General features: G+C 38.8%; 1 protein-coding gene and 1 long non-coding RNA gene across 3 annotated transcripts in view; both read right to left on the bottom strand.

Moving 5' to 3' along the window:
* The window catches only part of LOC138755386 (leucine rich adaptor protein 1-like), a 322,011-nt gene that overhangs the window by 195,684 nt on the left and 99,253 nt on the right, over positions 1-27,074 (bottom strand). The gene's annotated exons all lie outside the window — the stretch shown is intronic.
* Positions 1-27,074, bottom strand: part of LOC138755419 (uncharacterized) — a 63,048-nt gene that overhangs the window by 25,218 nt on the left and 10,756 nt on the right. For both annotated transcript variants that reach the window (XR_011352269.1, XR_011352274.1), the window contains exon 3: positions 10,139-10,340. This is a non-coding gene — a long non-coding RNA (uncharacterized lncRNA). The remainder of the gene's footprint in view (positions 1-10,138; positions 10,341-27,074) is intronic.

The raw sequence follows: 27,074 nt of genomic DNA, 5'->3' as shown, positions 1-27,074 counted from the left end.
GAGTACAGCAATGGTACATAGAAATGAATAAATGTATCCCATTGGAAAAAAAATAACATAATAAAAAAAATAAAGTCACAGTATTTGAACAAATTTGGGAACCGTACATGAAACACAACAGAGGGCCTACCGCGGACCTCCACCCCCTAAAATGACAGAACGACGAAATGAACTGACCCAGTGTGTAAACGTAGGTGACACAATTTTCTTGTTTATTTTCATTGTGTGATGACATTGTTTAATAGGTTTATTGTATATGTTGAATGTTTAGTGGGTAGGGAGGGGGAAAAGGGGAGAAAATGACACTATATATTCAAGAAAATGACATTGTGCATGTGTATATTTTGGTTAATATGGTTCATAGTGTGAAAAATTTAAAAAAATAAAAACAATATCAAGATGTTTGAATTAAAAGCTTACCTGTTCTGAATATAATAAAAACAGAAAAATGCTGGAGAAACTTAACAGGTCTTGCAACATCCATAAGAAGATATAAAACTAATTATTCAGGCCTGAGCTTTTCTGGATGTAATTTGATTCATTTTATAATGGATCAAAAATATATCAAAATACATTGACCTCATTCTATCAAAATAATGTTCTGCATATACTTAATCCAAGATAACATCTTTCAACTAATTATGATTTAATGCTACTCCACACCATCATCAGAAACATAATGCCACACCTGAGGAGATCATGGCAGTGTAGTAGAATGCATTCAGTGCAGATTTATCCTACTAATATATGCTGTGTAAATTCAATAATTTCACTAAAATTTAAGGTAAGTAACTTCTAATATAATGGTTGAAGGGTGAAATTGCTGTTATGGCTTCTATTTTTATCTATTATAGTATAAACTTAAGATATTTATTTGATGTCTCATTGAAGATTTATCATGAACTTTGGATTTTTATCTGAATGCAGTTGAAAACTTAACATTTTGTTGTTTCTTGACCAAGGTTGCTTTAATGAATTGATGTCAAATGATTAAACGTTCCTCTATGAATTTGGAAGATCCATGTGCATCCAAGTGTCAAAATCCTTTCATTCATCTCAGATGGAAGTGGGATTTTTCATTTTGCTGAGAGCTTTTGTAGAGAACTTCAACCAGTTGCACGCACTGTACTCTTTTTGTCCCACTTTAGCTGATGCAACTAATTTCCACAAAAAATGTGCGTGGCATGGTTAATGTAGCCATTAGCTCAATGCTATTATAATGCCAGTGACTTGGATTTGAATCCAGCGCTGTTTGCAAGGCGTTTGTACATTCTTCTCATGCCTGTGTGTGGTGTATTTCTCTTAGAGTCTCCTCACACAAGAAAAATAATAAGCGCTCTTTATTCTGATCATGTTGGTGTCGAATTGCACATACAATATGAATGTAACTCCTTTTATGACATCATATGCGCATGTGTTTTTCCATAACACACTTCCCCCTCAAAAAATTATTTTGTGCTTACTGGTAAATAAGTATAAAGTTTTACTTAAATATGTCAACAATACAAATGCTACAGAGAACACAAGCATAACTTCAACTAATAATTGTAACTATAACTACCACACAATCTAACTTGAAAATGCATTATTTAAGTCACTGCACCTAGTCTTTGAGATGTACTGGAGAGTGTCTTTCTGTCTTGAATCTTCTCAGAGATGAAGAACACCGATCAGGTGTATGATTTTTCTGGAGCAGGTAACTTCTCACTGGCTGACACTACTGGCTGTGCCTGGTGCTTGATTGGCATCACGCCCCTGTGCAGCCACCAATCATGGTGTTTCAGTAGCCAGCTCTTGGGCTATCCAAGGAGCAGCATAGACAGGTTGTGTCAAAAGTGGAATGTCAGGGGGAATCATCCAAAACTGGAATGGAAATTAGGTCCTTAATTGCTCTTAACTGGTTGAGGTGTTGTTTCCACATCTTGTCATTTACTAGTACCAAATATCAACATGGACTTTATTTCTTGAGAAGCACGCCTCTTATCTGTTTCTTTATGTTCCCTGTAATCTCTTAATACTTGTTCTCGAAACTCCAAAGATCTTGTTGGCTTACAACTGAATACAAAGTCTGATGTTTGGGTGCCCTGCAGCAAGTCACATTCTCAAGTTGCATCCAAACATCTGCCAGCATGTGTTGTTTAGTATGATAACAGAAATTCTGCTATTTTATTACTCCATAATGTTTTTAATGACTTCTTTGCTTTCATCGCCCTTTTAAAAAAGTCTGCGTGAAGCTGTCTGCTTCCCCATTAGTACTCAGATGGTAGGGTGCAGACACCATGTCCAGCACATAGTTGTTTTGCAGGAACTCCTTGTAAGTGGCTGATTCAAAATGAGGACCATTGTCTGAAACCAGTTCTATAGATAATCCACAACTTGTAAGCACACTTTGTAGTTTCTCAATGGTCTTTTCCATTGTTTTTGACTGCATTTGCCATCCAATAGTCCATATGGAGTGTGCATCAACAATAATCAGACACTTTTCCCTCATAAATGAACCAGAGAAATCAAGCATAGTTGTGATGACCATTTCCATGGGTTCGCTTCTGCTTGGTGTTTTTTGGTTGCATTTCCTGGCAGATGTGGTGTCTCCGAACCATTTGTTCAATGTCAATTGATGGCCACCAGGCATACATGCATGCCAGTGCATTCATCTGGTCCATTCCTGGAGGATTGATGCAGAATTCCTTTAGCAATGCCTCCTGCCTTTTCTTGGGAGATAGGTTCTTGTCCTCCACAACAGGCAACCCTCTTTAAATCAGTATTTTGTTTTGCCTTGTATAAAAAGCTTTCAATTCGGGTATAATACTGTCAGCCTAGGGCCACCCATTCAAGGTGAAGTACAGAATCTTTGCCAATAGACTTGGGTGTAATGGGTCACTCTCTCACTCACAAATAACTCAGCTTTTTTGTAATAAGTTATCAGGGCTGTGGTTATTTCTCCCACAGCAGAAGCATTCTTGTCAATTCATTCTTTTTACCACATGCTTTCCCCCTGTATAGTATCATTATCACAAATGGCCATTTGAAACTCTATGCTATCTCATAGGCAGGCTTGTTGTCCAAATATTTTGAACTCAACATTCATTGTTGGGCATGGCAGTCTACCAAACAGATCACCAATTTGTCTATCAAAGCCTCATCTGAGAAATTACCAAAACTACACGTCTCGGACAACTTATGCAATTCAGCCAAATATTGGCTAACTGTTTCACTAGCCTCTCGCTATAGAATTTGTATCCTTCTGTGATTACTATTGGTTTTGGGGACAAATGATCTCCAACAAGGTCACACACACAGATAGATCCCCTACTTACAGTGGGGTTCAGTTCCGCAACTCTCATTGTAAGGTGCAATTATTGTAAGTCGGGGTCTACTGGTACAGGCAATTACTTGAGCTGTTCCTGCCCTGAGACTGAACCAACATCCCCACTCCTGCCAGGAACCTCCCAATGGTAGTGGGGACTTCAGCCTCCTGGGGGCAGCAGGGACTTCCCCACTCCTGCCAAGAGCATTTGGGGCATTGGCATCACTTTGCAACCTATTTTGTGATTCCAAATCATTATTTTATTTCTTTTAAACTGCGTTGGGTCTGACAGTATGATTGGGAAGCGATATGCGTGCACTGATTGGACTGAAGAATTTCAGAGAAGGTAAGCAACCTTGATGATACAGGTAGACCCTGACACGTTTATTCAAAACAGATTCTGATCATCTTGACTTTGAAATGTCAAAAGTCGGGGTCAACTTTCAACTCTTGATAAGACTTGGCATTTGGTTTTACCTGTGCCAATAGAGTCTTGATCAGACCATATTTTCTGCTCCCTACCTTGCTTAAAAACAGTGCCTGTTTTTATTGCATGGTTCAGTATCCCTCACATCATGGGAAATGCAGTGCATATCGAACTTATCTACATAATCATAGAAGTCTTCAGTTTCCCTATATTCCCCAAAGTGTCCGCCTGCCATTTTCACTACTTATTATTTAGTAGCGAATCCTCTTTTCCAGTGCTCTTTATTCTCACTCTTTTGTTGTCTTCTCAAATTCATTCTTTTTTTCACTGTGACAAACACTTGCTTTCACCCCATTATAGCTGAACATCACCCTTGTTGTGGTTTTCAGTACAAAATTCTCACCTCAGACTTCCTCATTACTTGAAATCCCATAGATTCTGTCACTTGGAGTGTAGTACTTTGTTTTGATCCTCAATTGCCAATTCTGAATTATTTCTCTTAAAGAATCTCCTTACATGCGAGAATCAGTAAGCCTTTTTAAATTCTGATCTAGATGGCATCTAACTGCACATGCAATATGAATGTAGCTCCTTTTATGCAGCTCTTTTTATGCACGTTCCCCGAACACTGGGTTTCCTCCAGGAACTTCAGCTCCAACACTTCAAAACATACAGGTTGTAGGTTAATTGTAGTATTTGTGTGGCACGGTTTCATGGGCTGGAAGGGTCTGTTACTGTGCTGTATATAATTTAAAAACATTTAATATATTTCACACTTCTTGAATAATAAATCCTTCATTCATTTTTATTTTAATATTAAAATGTAACAATTACAGCAGAGACTTGAATTGAAATCATTGAATTGACAGTAGATCTGAAAGGAGAATTGGTAATAAAAAAATGAGGCTGAAGCAGTTTATCCCATGGTTGAACCACATCAGGCTTGTGGGACCACAGCCAAAAACATGCACCTTTAACCAGCAGACCATGATTTTACAAGACATTATGTTATTGTAAAGTACAGTACAGCCTGTATCCAGAACAGACAAGGATCGCAGATGCCAGATATACAAATTTTCCAGTTGAATTTAATACCTAACCAAAACATCTGCATTAAGAACAGTTTAAAAGACAAAAAGACAGTGCAAAATGTAAAGTACTTTGAAATAGAAAACAGTATTGTAGACCTTAAGATTGTAAAGTTCACTTTAATCAAATAATTCCCATAACTTACAAAATTTGAATTTAAACTCGATCCCTGGTCACTGACACCAACAGCTTTGTGTTAACAGTTATATTAATTGTGCCACCTATATAAAGACTCTTACTAGCCAGGAATAGGGGAACACTTTGGGAGAGTTGCCCCAAAGGCAAGTAGCATTGGCTGGTTCTTCATCCTGAGTGCTGCCATTTTATTCAAACACAACTTTATTCAAATCGCTGCTGTAGGAGGGCACGACAGGGGTGCTCCACTGGCTGAATGTTTGCTTCATTCTTCAGGATGAGGTTGTGTTATTGCTTTGGAGAACATTTATTTCTACAACTTTAAACATTTCTTATTGAATTATTCTTATTCAATTAAACTATTTCCTTGATTTTTTTTTTGGTTGGTTGGGGATGCTTGAATTCCAGATACTGGAAATTTTACACTACAGTAAAACCCTGTTAACCAGAATCCAACCACTTGCAGCATCAATCAACCAGCAAAAAATAAAAAATAAATAGGTTAAAAAATACAGAAGTTTAAAATTGACATGTGACATTGTTAGTTTGCAAATCACTCAACACAATCTTAAGCCACTGAAAAATTCACTTATCCAGCATTTACCAATGCCCATAGGTGCAGAGGTTTTACTATACATGTTTATTTCCATTGTTTAAATGGGCAAAGATCTGACAGCCATGTGGATGATGTATAGGAACAGGTGATACCTTACTTTTGTATCAGTCACATTGTCGTGTGGGGAGAAAGAATTGCCAGGAAGAAGGTTGCAAAATTATGTCTACTCTGATTATGTTTTGACTAAGTAACAAGCCCAGCTCCTGAATAAAGTTTATCCACGGTGTGCAAAATAGACTGTCCACAAGGATGAAGCATCTGTTTGCTCTGATGCAAACGTCTGTGAATGGAATGTGAACCACCACAAGCAAAGCCTTTCACTGAACCACTCCCCTGGAGAGAGCAGAGTTCAACAGGACTCCATATGATTAAGACCTTTGAAGGAATATTTCCTTGCTGAGAGCAGATCATGTTACTGCCAAGGAACTATGCCTGCCAGTGATGAGAGGAACCCAGAAAGAACTGTGATCATTCCATCTGCTTTGCAAATTAAAGCTATAGGTCTTCGAAGAATTTCAATTGGTCAGGATGCGAGAGGATCCTCATGTTGTCCCGACTTCTGGATAAGTCCACACGACCTTTCATCTGACTTGGAAGCATGCTCAGTGATTGGCTACTCTCAGGCTTACACGTGTGCATCAGCCATTCATTCCTTCTACTCATCAAGATCCCAAGTGTGTACTTGATATTCCCCCCCCCACCCCCAGTTGGTGATGAAAACTGAGGCTCTGTTGCAGTGTAATGCACTACACATTCTTGTGAAACAAGTTTAAAACCACACCAATTTTACTGACTTTATGAATTTAGCAATGTGTGAAAGGGAAGAGAAAATTGAAGACATGCTAAAGCTTTATGTTCACCAGTCCAAGAACATACAGATTCACTAAAAATTTGAAGGGTGTATGTCTAATCAGAACACTTTTTGATTTGGGTACAGTGTCAGCTTTCTGCTCATTTATTTCTTTTCATGTTCCCCTACATCCAAAATAAGGCATTCTTTTTTCCTTCAGGTGAATGTGACAGAAGCAAAGCTAGCAGATTTTGGGTCCTAATGATAACTCCCCACAACATTTTTGGACAGAATTCTGGCCATGCTTCTCTGCCAGGTTTATAGGAGGAGAAGCTACCCACTAACTTCCTATTAATGGGGGGGGGGGGGGGGAAAGGGGGGGAAATAAAGCTGGTTGACGACTACCCTTGCATCAATCAATTAATGAAACTGTCAGTGTTCACAATAAGTTCATTGTCATATGCATTGTACAATGTACATGTGCATTGAAATCCTTACTCAGTGCAGCCCAACAGGTAAGAGAATTAACTACAAGAGTAAACTAATTAAAAGACAATAAATGCAGAAAATAGATAATAAATATTCAATCTGATCATTTTGGAAATATTTAATAACATTATTCCTGCCTTAAAGTTAGATGTGGAGATTTTAATAATCCATCCACTTTGAAAGGCTCAAACCCTCAGGGAAACTGAATCACAAAGAAAGATAGGAATCAGATGTTCAAAAGCTATTTGGACAGATTATATGGATAGAAAGAGTTTAGAAGGAATGCAGGCTATCCCAGAATGCCAACCTGGTCAGCTTGGAAGAGTTGGGCAAAAGGGCCTGTTCCATACGCTCCTGACCCTATCAGCTGTAATATAAAGACAAAAATCTGGAAATGAACAGGTCAGACAATGTCTCTGGGAAGAGAAACAGAGCCAGTGTTTTAGGTCAAAGACTCAGAACCTTCCTGCTGAGTGGATACCTACCCAAAATTGGCAATGAGCTTTTTGATAGTATAATATGATAATAAACACATTCTGATCATCATTATGTACATATGCACTGATACTTACTGCAGCTTTATATTGTATGTACTTCATTAAAACTTACAATAGTATGTATTAAAAATAGATTACTATTTATAAGTGACCAATCTTTATATTTGTTGAGTGCAAGAGAAAAGAGAAAGTAACATGACAAGAGTGCAGACAGTCCTTTTGTGATGTTGGAGCCATCCATGATCATAGTAACAAAGGGATATTTTAAAGTTGGAAATGAATTGTTTTGAAGCTTGAGGTGTTGGTATTCAGGCTTCTATCTTTTGCCCAAAGATAGCAGTGACCAAAGGTTGTGACCAGCATGATGGGAGCTGCCTTCTTGAGGCAGCAACGCACATAGGTGTCTTCAATGGATCCAAGGTCAAAGCTTGTAATGGACTTGGCTATGTTTGATACCTTATAGAGCTTTCTGCATTTCTGGGCACTTGAATTGCCCAACCAGGCTATGATGCAACTATTCAGTAACTTTCCACAGTGCACCTGTAGATGTTTGATAGAGTATTAGAGGACATGCTCAGATTTAGGAAGATGCATTGGTGTGCCTTCACCACCATTGCCTTGATGTGCTGGCTCCAGGAGAGATCCTCTGAAATATGTACTCTCAGGAACTTGAAATATTCCAACCCTCTCTATCTCAATGGGGACAGGAGCAATAACCACAGCATCCACCTCCTAAAGTCAACAGTAAACTCCTTGTTCTTGGCGATGTGGAGAGCAAGATTGTTGACACATTCTCCAATCCAGGCATCATCCTAGTTAATCTCCTCTGCACCTTCTCCATGGCTTTTATATCATTCCTATAATTAGGTGACCAGAACTGAACACAATAATCCAAGTATAGAATAACTAAAGTTTTATAGAGCAGCAACATTACCTATTAAATTTTCAACTCTCCCCTGACCAATGAAAGCCAGTGTGCCATAAGTGATTTTAACTACCTCATCAATCTGCAGGGCAGCCTTGAGGTATCTATGAATTTGGACCCCAAGGACCTTTTGTTCTTCCACACTGTTAAGTATCCTACCATTAATGAAGTACTCTGCCTTCAGGTTTGACCTTCCAAAATGCAATTACCACTTATCCAGATTAAACTTCATCTGCCACTTCTGTTCAACTCTGCATCCTCTCTATATCCTGTTGTAACCTAATGACAACTTCAGCACTATCCACAACACTCAAACGTTTGAGTCATTGGCAAACTTAGTGTTCCATCCCTCTACTCCTTCCTCCAGGCAGGTGTTTTCTCCAATATCCCAGGGTGAGTTCACCTTTGATTCTATTACACTCCCTCTCCTGAATTTACAGCCTGGGGTCTCAACCTTGAAGAACTTCATTGCATAAACCATAAGCGTGGCAGAATTTCTCCTAACAATACAACAAAACTTAATTTCTCTGAATTTTTTGTTTGCTGGAGGACATTCAGTGAATTACTTGGGAGATTGTCATCTGTTCCATTCTTGTAGTCATTAAAGTACCCAGAGTCAGAAAAATTAGGAAATTTTCAGATGGGGTGGCACAATTAATGTAATGGTTAGCACAACACTACAACACCAGCAATTGGGTTTGAATCCGATGCGCTCTGTTCTGTAGGTTTCATATGGGTGCTCCAATTTCCTCCCACATTCTAAGGATGTAGAGGGTGGTTCGGTTAATTGGTCATATGGGTGTATTTGGGCAATGCGAGCCAGTTTCAAGCCTATTTGACCAATCTGATCAAATTGTGTCCCGCGCACGAGTTTGAGCCCAGGTCTTGAGCAGAGAACACTGACGGACTTCATTTAAACTGGTAAGAAGATAATAATACTATAGGCCTTATAAACTGAGGGATGTCAGTGAACTAAAGTTATTGCCCTTAATTGATCGTATTATCTCAGTGAAATATTTTTAGGAAATGAGTCTTCGATTAAACTACTGGCTATAGGCCTCCTTTGTCTCCCTAGCCAAAAATTTCATGTTTCATATTCATTTCACCCAGTAAGATGGATGTATTCTGGAGCTGATGAAGCATCTCATTATTACCAAGATCAAAACAGACTATAGGCTAATCAATAAGAGAATTTGTACTTTAATATGAGATTGAGATAGCGTCATGCTAGCCTAGGCTTAAGCAGTTAGCCTAAATGTAAATAGCCTAAGCTGAAGCGTAGAATTTCCGACAATGTTAGCAATCAGATGGAATTGGTTCGGATATTCGGGTCTTGCAAAGATGAATAACCCTGAAGTTAGGTTAAAGTTGATCTTTACTAGGCTAGGACGCTGTGGGGGCTATAGCCTACATCTTTACAAGCTGGTTTACAAGGCTATTCAGCTATATCGGCATGTACTGTACATCTTGGGGGTCATTCATTTTTACATGATCCAGATATTCTTAGCAAGGCTGCCTCTGTCATTGTTTCATAAGTTTGCAGTGGTTTGATTTAGTATCAAAATAGTACTAGACTACTGTTACTAACTATGCAATTGCACTCCCAGGGCTTAATGTAGCCTATTTCATGTTTTTGGTGATTTTGAACAGGTGCAGTTTAGCTTGACCATGTGGAAATTGTTTTCTTCAGGGGCAAATTTCATCCGTTACATGCATCAGTTTTTTTGCTATTTTCTAGTGACAAACTAGCGCTAGCCATTTGACTAGAAAATCAGCTTAAAAAAAAACCAGCAAAATTAAAGTGCGTCCACCCCGTTCTGGAATGTAACCTTACCTACCCATTACTAAAAAGGCAATTCTTACCTTATTCGAAGTTGTCGTCATTCAACAAATCCAGAATCGGTCGCTTGTTTTGCTGTTCGGTGGTGTTCCCAAGTTGAGAGTTGGGTGCGATATTCCAAGGTCATCAGTTGACGTTGGAACAACGTAAAGCTAACGAGCTAAATGACGTGGGATTGACGTTGGTTTCTTACATTGAACCAACAACGATGACAACGTTGTTCCACTGTTGGAACAACATAGACATGTTATCAGGGATGTCGAGTCCAATTTTATAACAAATTGCTAATGTCAAGTTTTTGTGTAATTTTAAGTCTAAACATTTTAAATTATACTTTTTACCTTAAAAATATAGCCCAGAGAATTAGCAGCTTAAAATTTATGTTATTTTACATGGCAAGCGCAAGCAGAGATCGAGACAAAGGGCGCAAGTATTTAAGCGACAACCAGAAATGAGCACTGGCCAAGGCTAAGGTAGCTGAAAATGAAAAACAGAGGTGCTATCAGAAAATTCCTTGTCACTCCATCTTTGAAGTGCCCATGTATTGAGGATGAAGAAAACGAAAACAATTCAGAAACTGACAATACAGCCTTGAGTCCAATTACAGTTGATGAATACAAATGATAAAATTGATAACAAGTTAGAAAAGGATTTCAGCTGTGAATCAAATTGAAAATGATCTCAAGACACCCCAAGACAGTACCAAAGTGGAAAGTCCACTTATAGCCAAAAAAGACCAAGCCCAAACATCACACAATGATGGATCATCCAGGAGTACAGTTGTAATTAACATTTATGACCCAGCCAACTGGCCAGCATACATAAATCAAAATGCAAGATTTAACAATGAAAGGTCCTCCTATTCCAGTGAACAACTTTCCACAAAATGAAAAGGGATTATGTTTTTCAAAGTTTCACTGTAAGAGGAAACTTTCAAATGGGGAGTGTGTTGAAAGACCTTGGATTATACACTCTCAGTCTGCTGATAGAATTTATTGCTTTTATTGTAAACTTTTTAAGTAAGAACACAACCAGGGCACTATCAACAAGTGGATTCAAAAACTGGTCTAATCTTCATACAATGTTATGTGAGCATGAAAATTCTAAAAACCATTTGGAAGCCACAAGGAGTTTCTGGGAGTTACACCAAAGACTTTGTAGTGGACAGACAATTGACAAAGAACTTGAAATAATCGTCAATGAACATACAAAGCACTGGCAGCAAGTATTCAAACGGCTAATAGCAATAGTGCAGTTTCTTCCTGAGAGAAATCTAGCATTTAGAGGAACAGAGGAAAAAGTTGGTAATGAAAGTGTACACAATGGAAACTTTTTAGGTCTTGTTGAACCGTTTAGAAAGTTTGATCTTGTTCTTGAAGAACATTTGCGAAAAGTCAAGACCCACGAAATTCATAATCACTATTTAGGAAAAGATACTCAGAAGGAACTACTGGACATTATGGCAACAGCTGTTTTGAATGAGATACTGAAATGTGCAAAAGCAGCTAAATACTATACCATAATTTTAGACTGCACACCTGACGCGAGTCACTAAGAGTAAAAGCAGAAGCTGAATCTTTAGCCAATCAGCTAAAAAACTACAAAATTTTAGTTTCTTTGATATTTTGGCATGAAGTACTTTTTTTTTAAAGTTAACTATGTAAGCAAGGAACTACAAGGTGAAACAAAGAACATTGATGAAGGCATGGAGTCGTTTGAAAAACTATCAACATGGCTAAGAATTTATAGAGAGGGGGGTTTTTAATGATGTCCTAATAGGCACAAATGAATTGGCTGAAGCGGTTGAATTACCATTGGAGTTTAGACCATTTCAAGAAAAAAATCTACGTAGAAGGAAGAGAATGTTTTCATGTGAGGCAAAAGATCAAGCTTTAGATGATATAAAAGCATACAGAGTTCAGTGCTTCAGCTTAGTGCTAAACAAAGCTATTCGATCTTTAAGCTGCTTAAAGCCATAAAATTATTTGGACTTTTAAATAACTTTCAGAGCTTACAAAAGGCAGAAATAAGGAAACACAGCAGACCTTGAACTAACACCATACTGAAACAGAGCACTGATGGAGGGGTAGTTATCTGCTGGCAGAAGAACTTGAAGCTGAAAACTTCTCTTCCCTTTAGTGTCGTTAAGCCTCAAGTTTTGTTTGAATACCTGATAGTAAACAATCGATTCACAGCATTTCCTAATGTTTTTATTGCTTTGAGGATTTACTTAACAATGGCCATAACAGTTGCACCAGGTGAAATAAGCTTTACAAAACTAAAACTGATTAAAAATACTTACTATCAACAATTTCACGAGAGACTAAACAATTTGGCGATGCTATCTATAGAAAATGACATGACTAAAATCATTGACTTTGAAAGATTTTGCAAATAAAAAGCCAGAAAAGTCGGTTTCTAAAAGACCTGCAGAAACAGTCTGTCTTTAACTGTCTTAACTTGTATTAAAAAATTAAAACTTTCATATTGTCTTTCATTATTTAGTATATCAAACATTTAATGCTTTTTGGCTAAGACTGGCATACTACACGAAATACAAAATATCAATTTTGACTTTTGTAGAGGCCCTGCTATCAATTTTCTAATTGGGCCCCTCAATTCCTAGCACCGGCCCCTGATGCTAAGTATGCAAATACCACAGTGGTTAAAATAAATGAAGAAGCTGGAATTGTTCAACAGATCAGGCAGCATCTTCCCACAGATAGGGCCTGACCAGCTTAGCATTTCCAGCATCATCTGTCTTTTAATTTCTAATTTCCAACATTTGTAGTTTAGTTGCTATCCACTACACTTGGTAACTAGTAAGATTTCAACTTCCAATCATTGTTTACTTCCAGCCTGTTATTCTACATGGATAATGTTGCAAAGGACAAGGTAGCAGTTGAGTGGGTTGTGCAGAAAGAAATTTTGACACAAGGTTTAGTCATCAATGCACTTTTAAAACAGTTTTTAATCTTAAGAGTGAGACTGAAAGCAACAAATGTACATGGATATTTGTAAAAGCCAATATTTGTTTGCAGTGATGTAATTGGAGAATAGCAACCTTCTGTCTTTGTGTTAATAATAGGCCCTTTCCTGGTGGCAATGTTAGTATTCTCTGAACTTTGGTGCAATTACTCTAGCAATTGCAGGAAGTGTCCCTGAAAGGGTAGACACAGCTGACAAATTTAGATCGATATTCTGTGACATTTCATATTTAAGATTCCTTGACATCCTTTAGCTTTATTTCTCTCTGGGCATCTGGACAAGAAGCAAGCCCTCCTGAGACTTGGAAAAACAACTGTTAGGAGTTCATAGGCTGAAGCCCAGGAGGAGGGTGGAGAGGTCAGGTCACAATCATAAGGATTGGATGGGTGAAGGTGAAGATTGGACTGGTGAGGATGGATTTTCCCTCTCCAGAAGCCCTGAATTTAAGTAAAGGCTCTGCTTCGGTTTCTCTGCAGGTTTTCCCACCATCTGGTAAGAAAATAGAAAACTCCATTGATATTACATTTTAAACTAGTCTCCCAGATAATTCCATTTAAATATATATTTGTTGCTTTTCACTTTATGCTTTTGTGAAGAGAGCATGGTATAAAATAAATTGTTGAAATATGATAGTTTGGGGGAATATTATAAGGTTTAAATTTTAATATGCCCATACAACAAAGAAATAAAAGACTTTTGAAAAATATTTAGCATTCTTTCCAGAGATATATATTTTTTTTAAATATATAAAAGAACCAAGTACAAGGCAATAAAATGAGATGTTGAATCAGAGATTTGAGAAAAAGGTTGAATTATTTGAGGTCTTAAAGCTTCTAACATTTCTACTGAATTTATGAATTTTCTGAAATGTTAGTATTTTTCAAGAGGTAACTATTGCTCATGTTACAAAGCAATTTTGTGCAGTATCTACGATGCCTTTTTCATAAGCATACATTAAATTTAGAAAACAGGAAACAGGAAGGGCTAGTGAGAATAATATGGTAGCCAGGAAGGAACTTAATATAGGAGAGCTCGAAGAGGGCATGAGAAGGCCTTGACGCGCATGTGCCTGGAGACAGGGGAGATTGCAGAGGTCCTAAATGAATACTTCCCTTTGGTATTCACCAAAGGGCTTTGATCAGAGTGAAGTTAGAATAGAATACCTTTTTGTGCTGGATTGTTTGACATTGAGATTAATGAAATGTTGGATCTTCTTAAAAACATTAAAAAATGTTAAGTCCCCAAGGCCAAATGCAATATACTCCAGGTTGCTGTGAGAAAGGAGGGAAGGGATAGCTGGGGCATTAGCTATGATCTTTAGGTTCTCCTTGGCCACAGATGTGCCAGAGAATTGGAGAATGGCAAATGCAATTTTCTTGTTGAGAAAAGGTAATAGGGAGAATCCTGGGAATTATAGGCAGGTGAGTCTTGCGCCAGTGGTATGCAAACAATTGTAGGGGATTCTTAAGGATAGGATCTATGAGCGTTTAGAGAAGTACAAGCACATCCATTTAAATGCAAGGGATATTGTAGAAATGGCAGATGAGTTTAGAGCATTGATTGGAAAATGGAATTATGACATTGTGGTCATTAGTGAAACTTGGTTGCAGGAGGGGCAGCTCAATGTTCCAGGCTTCTGTTGCTTTAGTCATGATGGAATGGGGGTGATGAAAGGGTGAGGAGTGGTGTTACTCATCATGGAAAATATCACAGCTGTGCTCTGGAAGGACAAATCAGAGGGCTCATCTACTGGGGTTATATGGGTAGAGCTGAGAAAGAGGAAAGTGTGACACTCAAGGGGTTTTATTATAGACCACCCAATAGCCAACAAGAATTGGAGGAGAAAATCTGCAGAGAAATACCAGACAGCTGCAGGAATCACAATAGTAGGAGATTTTAATTTTCCACATATCAACTGATACTTCCATATTGTAACAGGGCTGGATGGCTTGGAGTTTGTCAAATACGTTCAGGAAAGTTTTCTAAATACAGAGGTACCAACTAGAGAGAATGCAATACTCTATCTCCTATTAGGGAACGAGACTGGACAGGTGACAGAAGTATGTGTAGGTGAACATTTTAGGTCCAGTGATCATAATACCATTACTTACAAGTTAATTATGGAGAAGGATAGGTCTAGGCCTTGGATTAAGATTCTAAATTGAAAAAAGGCCTATTTTGAGGAAATGAGAAAGGATCTAGAATGTGTGAATTAGGAGAAGTTGTTTTTTGGCAAGGATGTGTGAGTTAAGTGGAGGACCTCCGAAGGTGACATTTTGAGAGTGCAGTGTTTGTATGTTCCGGTCACTAAAGGCAAGGTTATCAGGCATAGGGAATCTTAATTTGAGGGATATTGGGGATCTAGTTCAGAAGGTATTTAGCTGGTAATAGGCAACATGGAGCAAATAAGGTATTTGAGGAATATTTTAAAAATCCAAGAAAATCTTCAAGAAAGAAAACAGTAAGGCTAAAAAACAAGGTTACTTTGACAATGTGAAGGAAAAGCCTAAAGGTATATTAAAGGATAGTAAGGGACAAAACTCATCCCCTTGAAGATCAGAGGGGTCAGCTTTGTATGCACCAAGAGAGACGGAGAATATTTTAATTTTTTTCCCATCAGTATTCATTAAGGAAATTGACAGTCATGGGAAGTAAAGAAAACAAGCAGTAAGATCATGGAATCTACAGATTAAAGGGGAGAAAGTACTTGCTGTCTTAAAGCAAATAAGGGTGGATAAATCCCCAGGGCCTGACAAGATATTCCCCCAGACCTTAAGAGGGATGTAGAAATTTCAGGGGCTCTGACAGAAATATTTAAAATGTCCTTAGTCATAAATGTGGTGGTGGAGAATTGATCCATTGTTTACAAAAGGCTCCAAATGTTACCCTGGTAATTACAGGCTAGTGAGCCTGAAGTCAGTAGTGGGTAAATTATTGGAAGGTTTTCTAAGAGATCAGATGTGCAATTATTTGGATAGCCAGAAACTTTTTTCTTGAAGTTTTTCTTGGATTTTTAAAATATTCCACAAATACCTAATTTGCTCCGTTGCCTATTACCAGCTAAATACCTTCTGAACTAGATCCCCAATATCCCTCAAACTAAGGTTCCCTATGCCTGATAATCTTGTCATGGTGAATATCTATTGATGCTGGGTTTTGGGGTCCTTTGAGCTTATAAACAGTGCAAGTGGAATGAGCTGCCGGCTGAAGTGGTGAATGTAGGTTTTATTTTAACATTTAAGAAGAATTTTGACAGGTACATTGATGGGAGAGGTATAGAAGACTATGGACGGTGCAGGTTAGTGGGACTAGGTTAAAAAATGGTTTAGCACAGACTAGAAGCACTGTCATATTCTATGGTGTAATGTTCTATAGTTCTACAGTCTACAAGGATAGACGGCATGGCTTTGTGAGGGGAAGGTCATACCTAACAAGCCTAATTGAATTTTTGAGGTGGTATAAAAAAATGATAAAGGTAGGAGGTAGATATCTACATGGATTTTAGTAAGAATTTGACAAGGCCCCTCATGAGAGACTCATTCAGAAAGTCATGAGATCCATGGCTGTGTGGATAAAAAAATTAGCTTCCATGTAGAAAGCAGAGTAGTGGAAGGAAAGTATTCTGCCTGGATGTCAGTGACAAGTGAAGTTCTGCAGGTATCTGTCCTGGGACCACAGATTCTTATGTTTTTTTTTAAATATACATGACCTAGATGAAGAAGTGGAAGGTTGGATCTGCAGGTTTGTGGATGATACGAAGGTTTGAGGGGTTGGGACGGTGCTCAACGTTGTCAGATTATCAAAGGATATAGACATCATGGAGAGTTAGGTGGAAAAAATGGCAGATGGAGTTCAATCCAGATTAAGTGGTGATGCATTTTGGAAGGATAAACCAGAAGGCTGAGTACAAGGTCAATGGTTGGTTACTTGAGTGTGGATGAACAGAGGGACCTTGGGGTCCAAATTCATACATCTTCAAAGACTACCACATGGGTTCATAGTATAGTTGAGAAGACCGATGGTATATTGCACTTTATTAATAGGGGGATTAAGTTCAAGACTCGAGAAGTCATGTAGCAATTCAACAAATCTCCAGCGAGACCATACAGAGTATTGTGTTCAGTTCTGGTCACCTTCTTATAGGATGTTTAAGCACAGAGAAGGTGCAGAGAAGATTTACCAGGGTGTTGTCTGCATTGGGAAATAAGCCTTATTGGGCAAGGTTAATAGAGCTGGGACTCTTCTCTTTGGAGAAAAGAATGAAAGGTGACTTTAGAGAGTCCTATAATATTTTGAGGGGCATAGGTAAGGTGAATGGCCAACACCTTTTCCCCAGGGCAGGAATAGCAAACACCACAGGACATCTCTACAAAGTGAAGAAAGGAGAGTTCAGGGGAGACATTAGGTTTAAGTTTCTCTCTCTTTCCTCCCCCCCAACCCCCCTCCCCACTGCCAGTGAGAGTTGTTGGTGCCTGGAGTGCCTTGCCAGGAATGGTGGTGAAGGATGAAACATTAGGGGAATTTGAGATTTGTAGACAGGCTTATGGATGAAAGAAAAATAGAGGGTCATGTAGATTAATATATGAACTATTACATATTTTTGCTAGGAATATGGGTCAGCACAACATCAAGGGCTGAAGGGCCTGTACTGTGCTGTAATCTTCTATATTCTTATGTATCAATTATGCCTTTTAAATATAATGTCCATAAAGGGTTCAGCGCTTGTGGCTTTTTCTTGTAGGGTCACGTAGAAAATATGTATAAAGATGAGGCATGCACAAACCCAAGTTAATCATTAATCTGGTTTATCAAGATTGTGTTAAATATTTACATAAAGACATATACTGTGCAACAACTTGATGTTTTTAACCATTGTTTGGATGAATCATAGAGTGGTCTGGTACAGAATTCCACTTGGACCATTAAGTCTGTGCCAACACTTTCAAATCCAGTTAATCCTCAAAGCAAACAACTGCAAATGTCACATCAGAAATCAGATTGATTCTTTCTTACTTTCAGCTTTTCTTTCTTTTATTTCATTGCTTCCTTAATTCCCTTTAGAAATATGCTATTCAATTTGTACTCTCTACTGAATGAGGCAACACATTTTTATCTCTTGTTGCATCTGCACATTGTAATTATGTATGTGGCAATAAACTCATTAGTTTATTGTTGCATACATAATTACAATATAGTCCAATTAGACTGGTTTGAGAGTTAATAAGATGAGATAAATCAGGTATGAACATGGCCTCTAAAATTATCTTTTTGACACTGGCCAATATGCTTCTGCAGTGCACTATTGTGGTTAACCCTGTGTGTGTTCTCAGGTTTTAAAGATTCATCTGTATACAAGCAACCAAAGTGGATTAAACTTCTCTTCCTCTGTGCCACCTTTTTGCAATAAATGGGAGGAATTGACCTTATAAATCAAAGATGTTGATGGAACAGGTGATGGTTTCATTGTCTGAAGCATTTCTATGGTTTGCTTCATTGTATTTTACTATTTCCTTGGATTTTGGTTCAATCTGATTTGCAGGACAAGCCCAAAATACAAGCAGATTTATCCTCAAATCTGATCTTTCTGTATAGATGGATAAGGGGAGAGGACAGTTTCTCTGGCAGAATCGAATGCCACTGTAGATTGATGAACTTTTAATGATCGGCAGAAGCCCAAGGGAAATAGGCCTGGAAGTTCAAGGACACATTCCCAGAACAGCAGTTAAATATTGTATAATGATGATTTTAATCAAAACCTTGGGGGAAAATTTCCACATAAATGAATAACACTATTTTTGTACCAACCCAACTATCCTTAATCTTTTGCAAATAAAAATCTTCTGTGGCAGTGCTCTTTAGAGTAGGCCTCAACGTACAGTACAAAATACCAATGCTGAAAATAATTCAGCTGGTTAAGCGGGGGAATAATTAATATTTCAGGTCACCTGAAACTTTAGAAGTCATAAACAGGGGACGCTAATCCTGCGCTTCTCTCCAAAGATGCTGCTTGGCCTGCTGGGCATTTCCAGCATTTTTAGTTTTGACTTCAGATTTTGACTGCATTTGGTTTTAGCTAATTCAAGAGTTCAGCTTGTGTGAACATCACAAATTTTTGAAAAAGTAAAATTACTTCCAACATTAGACAGCAAGACAATCATGTTTGTTGTGCTTTAGATTTTAAAGAAATGTAACTATTTCTCACCTGAGATTGTCAAATTATTTTCTTTATCTTTGCATGCAACTCAGAATCTGAATTACAATTTATTATCATGAACAAATCATGAAATGTCGTGTTTTGCTGAACCATCATTAGTGCAAACATTCATATAATATAGCAACATTATAACCTGCATTAAATTTTTTTTTAAAAAAGGCCCTTGTGCTTGCATGCAACTGGTTAAATACAGTAAACCTGATGGCTTGAAGCATTTCAACCTTTGTCCTTGTGCATCAAAGGGGAACAAGGCAGTAATGTTCCATATGTTCCCTGGGGGCCAGCTTTATGCAAGGTTTTCCATTCAAGTGTACAAGATCCCCTAGGAACTTGCAACATAATTTACTGATGGAATGATTGGCACTCCTTTTTAATGTTGCTTCATTTCTGATCAAGGGATTTAAAATCCCAGGAATACATGCATACAGTAGTTTGAATCATTCTTGTGAAAGATGGGAAGTAAACCATGAAAATCTGCAGACAGCTGTTGAAAGACAGGGTGTTGCAATCATATTCTGTACTTCAGCAAACCATTTGAGTGTTTTCAGCTTGTTGGATCATGATCTTTTATGTATTCAGTATAACTGACCATTTTAGTTATTTTGACTTAAACAATTGGGTTCATCAGTAGGTCAATTTATCATTTGCATCTGTATGTTTTAATAGACATGGTTGTGGATGCAATCAAATATCATTGATCATTTTTGTTGGAGACAGTCATGGCTTTCTTTCACTTAAACTCACTATGTAGAAGGGGTGACCATCTGTCCTCCATCTGTCCTCCATCTGACCAGTACGTTGGTGTAGCAAAGTGCATACCTTTTAGGGAAATTTAAAAAAGCAACCAAATTCTGATCTGTGCCTATCAGAGGAATGAAGGTTGGTCAGTGTGATAAACCACTTATGCTATGCTGGCTGGACACACCTCCTGAGACTCATCTTAGCCATAACCCTTTGCACGCTCCCCATTCCACTCTCCCTTGATCAGAGGTTGATGGCTGTTCCAATCTATAGTTAATGGAAGCCTATCAGAATTTCAGTCTTTTATGATCATTGATGGTGTCAGATTCTACAATGACTAGGCAAAGATCTTTGTCTGGTAACAGAAAATCTGAGTGACCCCTGTTTGTCATGTTAAATAGCATTGATCCAGTTGCACAGGGCAGACCATATGCATCAAATTCATGCATTGCAATTGTAAGCTTGTCAGTAATAAATTTGGTGAGGCCACACTTGGAATATCATAGTGTTCGGTCTGGTTGCCTCATTACAGGCTGTGGAAGCTCTGAAGAGGGTGGATATAGAGAAGCATAGATTGGATGGACGAGTGTATCAAACACATCCGTACAAAGTGAGGGGAGGAAAGGTTAGGGGGGACATCAAGGACTTTCAAAACAAAAACAGTAGTGAGTATCTGGAATACATTGCCAGGAGTAGTGGTAGAGGTTGGTACAATAGGGAGATTTAAAAGACTTGGATGAAAGAAAAAAAAAATCAGGAAGTTTTTTTTAGTAGGTTTATATTGGTCGACACAACATCATGGGCCAAAGGCTCTGTACTGTGCTGTAATGTTAAATGAAGATAGGGGAAATTCTTTACACAGAGAATGATTAGAGTATGGAATTGGCTATCACCAGCTGATAAGTCTAGAGATAATTAAAAGAAAGGAATCAAATAATCTGCTGCTGGGACCAGATGACAAAAGCCTGCAGCACTTTCTTCAGAAAGCAGGACAAAGTGGCTTTAGTATGGTTTGATTATTTGGATTTCTGAAGGCTTTTTGAAAGGTACCACACACGAGATTTCCACACAAGTTATGAGCTCATTGAATGGCAGGAAAGCTGCTAATATGGATAGAAGATTGGCTGATGGCCTGTGAGAATTAAGAAGGCATTTTCTGGCTGTTGGGCCTATTATATTTCACTTTGTGTTAATGATTTAGATGGTGGAATTGATGGCCTTGTGGCAAAGTTTCTGAATGATACAAAGATAGATGGAGGGTCAGGTAGTGTTGAGGAAGCAGGGAGTCTTCAGAGGCATTTGTACATGTTGGGAAAAGTGGCAGAAGCAAGACAGTGTAGGGAAGTGCATGGACATGCCCTGAATAGAAGGATAAAGGCATACTATTTTCTAACTGGAGAGATAATTAAAAAAGCAGAGGCCCAAAGGGAAGTGCAGGATCCCTGATAGGTTAACTTGCAGGTTGAGTCAGTTTAAGAAGACAGCTGCATAATTAGCAATCATTTTGAGAGTTCTAGAACATGAAAGCAAAGATGCAACACCAAGGTGTTGGTCAGACCACATTTGGAGTATGATGAACAGTTTTGGATCTAAGGATAGTGTTATGGAGTGTAAAGGTTAAAACCTGGTTTTTGATTTTTAATTTTGTGTCGGTCTCCAAGATGACAATTGTTTGTAGTGTTACCATAGTAACCATGTAATATGTCAGAATATCTACCCAGGCTAATTGCCTGCCTCTCATTCTACAAGAGATGAAGGAAGCTTGAGTGCGAGAATTTTTTTTTTTAAATCTCAGATTTTGTATCACTACATATTAAACAGTGAATGCTTTGTTATTTGTTATGAAAGTCTTATTGTGAAGCTATGCGAAATGTTTATCTATTCTATCAATGAATTAAAACTACATTAAGTAACAGCCAGAGTTTGATTTGTTGAATTAGAGATAGAAATTTGAGATATCACAGTTCATGCTTTGGAAGATGATGCCCTGAAATCAGGATATATTAGAATTGGAAAGTGTCATCTATAGGGAGTTGGAAAATCTAGGATCAGAGGGTACAGCCTTAGAGTAAAAGGTTGTCTCTTTAGATCAGACAAAGAGATTCAGTCAGAGGGTGGGGAATCTATGGAATTCATTGCCCCAAACAAATGTAGAGCCAATTCAATGGATATATTTAAAGCAGAATTTCATTGGTTCTTGATCAGTAAGGGTGTCAAAGGTAATGGTGACAAAGCAGGAAAATGGAATCAAGAGGAAAATACATCAGTCATGATTCAAATAGTGTTGCAGACTCAATGTGCTGAATGACCTAATTATGTTCCTACAATGGTTTTGATTGGAGTCCAAGTAAAAAGACAAACCACTTGACAGATTAATTTTGTATTTTAAGCATCTACCCATTTTTCCCCAATTCCTGACGAAGGGCTCAGACCCAAAACATTGGTTACCCTTTACTTTCTGTCGATGGTGTGTAATCAGAGTTTCTCCAGCACATTTGTGTATTGCACTTTATACCCTGTCTAGTCTGTGGAATAATTCAATGGATATTCCAGAAATATCACTGCATGTGTGAAGGAGCCTCACATTTTCAGTGAAAGCAAAATTCCCATTTGGGTGTTGGGAGGAGACAGTGTAATGTGGACCAATACATCTTCTGAGCATGGACGCCTATTAGCAACACAGAGACAATTTGGCCAGTTGGGTCAGTGCTGCCTCTCAGGCAAGCACCCTCAAATCCCATTGCCCTCTGCTATTCCCAGTACCTTTGTATCTTATTCTGTTTCACACATCCCCTTCAACTTCCTCTCCCTTCTCTCTCTTCCCACCCCCATCATTACTTTGATGAACGGTCACTAAAGAACCAATCAACCAACCAGCCTCTATGGAGTGGGAACAACCTGGAGTCACCGCATTGTAATGGAGAATGGGTCATCTCCACTCAGTAGCTGAGATCACATCCCTGGAGTTGTCAAGTATCAGGACTAACCTCTGCAGCACCATGCTGCCCTCTTTTGTGCTGCCAGCTGCACCCACAGCCAAAGTTGACCATGTCAAGGCATGCATGAGGCATCTGAATGAGAGGTCCAACACAATGTTATGAATGCAAGCTGCATTGTAGGCTTCATTGCAAAGAGGTTTTGTTGTAATTGTACAGAGAGTTGTTGAGACCTCAGCGGGAAGATTATATGGTTTTGGTTCCCTACTAAAAATTATGATCAAGTACAGTAATTTACAATGGGCCTTGTACACTGGTATCACAATGAATGCATTTTTTGAGAGATCAGCAACTATTTTGCAGTATCTGTGACATGACTTTGAGAGCCCCAAGATTTACACATCTCTAATCCAGTGTGTAATTAAATAGACCTCCATATATGGTACAATTCTGCAACTGGTATCACAGAAGCAGACACCCAGGGTTGCTGGAAAATTCTGGTCTGCCCAAAACATGTTGGCATCCTAACCCAGCTAGATCTCAGAGGGAATGGTACCAACTGGGAAATTCCAGGATGCAGGAGTATGTGCTGTGGGACCCAGTGCAGCTTGGTGCAGACAATACAAGAGCTCTGTGGGGGAAGGACCCAAGACTATGGAAACTGAGAAGCTGAAACTGGTCAGAAAACCCCACATTAAAAGAATATCATTCCAGGGGAGAGCATGAGTGGCAATGGCACTGAAGACAAAATTGCATTGTTAACACTACAATTTACAGAATCAAAATCCACAAACAAAATGGTAATAAAAATTTAGATATCACAAATCCAAAAGCATTTGCAACTATATTTTGCTTTGTATATGTTATTTATTGTGTGGAGACTGGCTCACGTGAATCAGATATCAGAACCAAAATTTGAGAGCCTACTGATGGCAAGAGGGGCAAAGGCTTCCTAATCATGCCAGAAGGTTTGAATTTGGGGTCAGGTTGCTGATGGTTTGTACTGAACTGGATAACTGTGTGGCTGCAAAAGCTAAGGGAGTGCTGGAAGAAAAGTCAGACACTCATTGCAAAGACTTTACATTCTTAATAATGTCCATCTTCTTACTGCCATTTCGTCTGTGCTGGGGGGTACTCCTTCTTAGACTAAGATGCTGGGTATGCTATGCTAATGGCAGACTAAAGGTAATTTTGTGGAATATTACATTTTTTTGTATTAACTCTCCACTACTGAGCTATTAATGTGTAGTGGAGGGCAGTAGCCCCTGGTCTACTCAAAGTCCTCAATCATCTCCTTTTATTTTGTCCACAATGAGATTCATGTGGTTATTCTTGCACCATATAATGAGATTTTCCACCTCTTCTCTATAGTGTGACCCATTGTTGTTGATGAGGTCATCAATTTGATGCCACTATCACAGAAGCAAGCAGGAAAATAATTCCCACAGTCCTGGTCAATATTTATTTTGTAATCAACATCAGTAATCTATTAGGTTACTATCAGGTTTCAGCACACGTACTTCTGGCTATAAAGTACTTTTAGGCTGCTTTGCAATACAGGTATTAAATGAACATTTGCAGCCTTCTTCCTTACACAGAGGTTTTTGCATTACCTCACAATGGGAAAAGTTGGCTGCAGCATTACCTCCAGTATTGTAATTGCTGCACTTCAAAAGTACTCAACGTAATTGTATGAAGCTTTGGGACACCCGATGTTAGGACAGGTGCCATATCTGTCATCTACTGGGAGTTGCAAGAGGGACTGCGAATTTGGAATCTGGAGCAATAAAACAATCTGTTGGAGGATCTCAGTGAGTCAAGCCACATCAATGCTTGATATTCTGGGTTGGAATACTTCAAGGTCAGAAGGTAGTCTGACCCCTCCCACCCTGTCCTCAGTGTTGGTTACTTCCACTGTGCACTTTCATTCTTGATGCAGGGTTCCAATTTGAGATAACAATGGATTATTTTTCCTCCCATAGAAGCTGATTGTTTGTTTAATCCCTCCAGCTGATTGTTTGCCATTATTTTCTTATTTCTTTTACTGAGGAAAAAGGGCAGTCTCAAATTGGTGTGTGAATCCAAACTGTTGCTGTGACCCTGCCAATGGATTTCAGAAATGCACAAGATGAAAGCTGATAAAATACTGTTTCTCTTTTATGGACACTGTCAAATAACTGCAGATTCTGGAATTCAGAGCAAAAAATCTGGGTGAATTCAATGGATCAAAGAGCATCAATCGGTGTAATGATAATGATCATGGATGCAATGCCTTAAGGATTTATAGCTCCTGTTTGATTATACTTGGCTACCACCAGGGGCTGACAGAGTAGGAGACTGCACTACGTTAGATCTGTAAAGGAGGCTTGCAGCCTCATGTTATGCTTCATGGTGCTGTTTACAACAACTTTAAAGAACATAGTAACATAAACATAGAAACATAGAAGATAGGAACAGGAGTAGGTCTTTTGGCCCTTCGAGCCTGCTCCGCCATTCAATTAGATAACGGCTGATCTTAAAGTTCAGTACCCCATCCCCGCCTTCTCTCCGTAACCCCAATTCCCTTACACTGAAGGAATATATACAATTCCCTCTTAAATGTATTCAATGAACCTGCCTCTACTGCTCTCTATGGCAATGAATTCCACAGATTCACCACCCTCTGGGTAAAGAAATTCCTCCTCATCTCGGTTCTAAATGGTTTGCCTATTATCCTCGAACCATGGCCCCGGGTTCTGACTTCCTCCACCATTGGAAACATCCCTTCCGCATCCATTCTGTGCACTCCTGCCAGAATTTTATGTCTCTATGAGATCCCCTCTCAATCTTCTAAACTCCAGCGAGTACAATCCCAAATTGCGCAATCTTTCCTCACAAGTTATTCCTGCCATTCCAGATATCAGCCTGGTGAATCACCTTTGTACTCCCTCCATTGCAAGGGCATCCTTCCTCAGATAAGGTGACCAAAACTGCACACAATACTCCAGGTGTAGTCTCACCAAGGCTCTTTACAGCTGCAGTAAGGTATCCATATTCCTATATTCAAACCCTCTTGATATGAAGGCCAACATACCATTTGCCTTTTTAACCGCCTGCTGTACCTGCATGCTCGCCTTCAGTGACTGATGCACAAGAACCCCTAGGTCTCTCTGCACTTCCTCATCTCCCAATCTATTGCCATTCAAATAGTAATCTGCCCTCTGATTTGTATTACCAAAGTGAATAACCTCACATTTATCCACATTGTAGTGCATTTGCCATGTATCTGCCCAGTCCCCCAATTTATCCAAATCACACTGGAGCTTCCTAACCCCCCTCTTCAGTGCACACAACCCCTCCTAGCTTAGTGTCGTCTGCAAATTTGGAAATATTACATCCAATCCCCTCATCTAGATCATTAATGTAAATTGTGAACAGCTGGGGTCCCAGTACAGATCCCTGTGGCACCCCACTGGTCACCGCCTGCCACTCAGGAAACGAGCCATTTATCCCAACTCTGCCAGCCAGTTCTCAATCCACATCAATACCTTGCCCCAAATCCCATGAGCCTTGATTTTGCATGCCAGTCATTTATGTGGGACCTTATCGAAGGCCATTTGGAAATCCAGGTACACCACATCCACTGGCTCTCCTCCATCTATTTTACCTGTCACCATCTCAAAGAATTCCAATAAATTTGTCAAGCACGATTTACCTTTTGTAAATCCATGTTGACTCTGTCTGATCCCTTCTCAGCTAGTCATATGCTCCACTATTACATCCTTAATAATGGATTCCATCATTTTGCCCACTACTGATGTAAGGCTCACCAGCCTATAATTCCCCACTTTTTCTCTACCCTTCTTTTTAAATAGTGGGGTAACATTAGCTACCTGCCAATCCATGGGTACTGATCCTGAGTCTATCGAGTTCTGGAAAATAATTCTTAAAGCATCTGCTATCTGAATGTCCACTTCTTTAAGTACCCTAGGATGTAGATTATCAGGCCCTTGGGATTTATCAGCCTTCAATCCCCTTAATTTCCTTTTTTCCTCCATCCATGTGTTGTTTAAGAACTCACATATGGATACAAGATGAAAC

This window comes from Narcine bancroftii, chromosome 1 (genome assembly GCF_036971445.1).
Source record: "Narcine bancroftii isolate sNarBan1 chromosome 1, sNarBan1.hap1, whole genome shotgun sequence".
NCBI lineage: Eukaryota > Metazoa > Chordata > Chondrichthyes > Torpediniformes > Narcinidae > Narcine > Narcine bancroftii.
The sequence above is the reverse complement of the archived record's forward strand: the minus strand, read 5'-3'. Positions and strand labels throughout refer to the sequence as shown.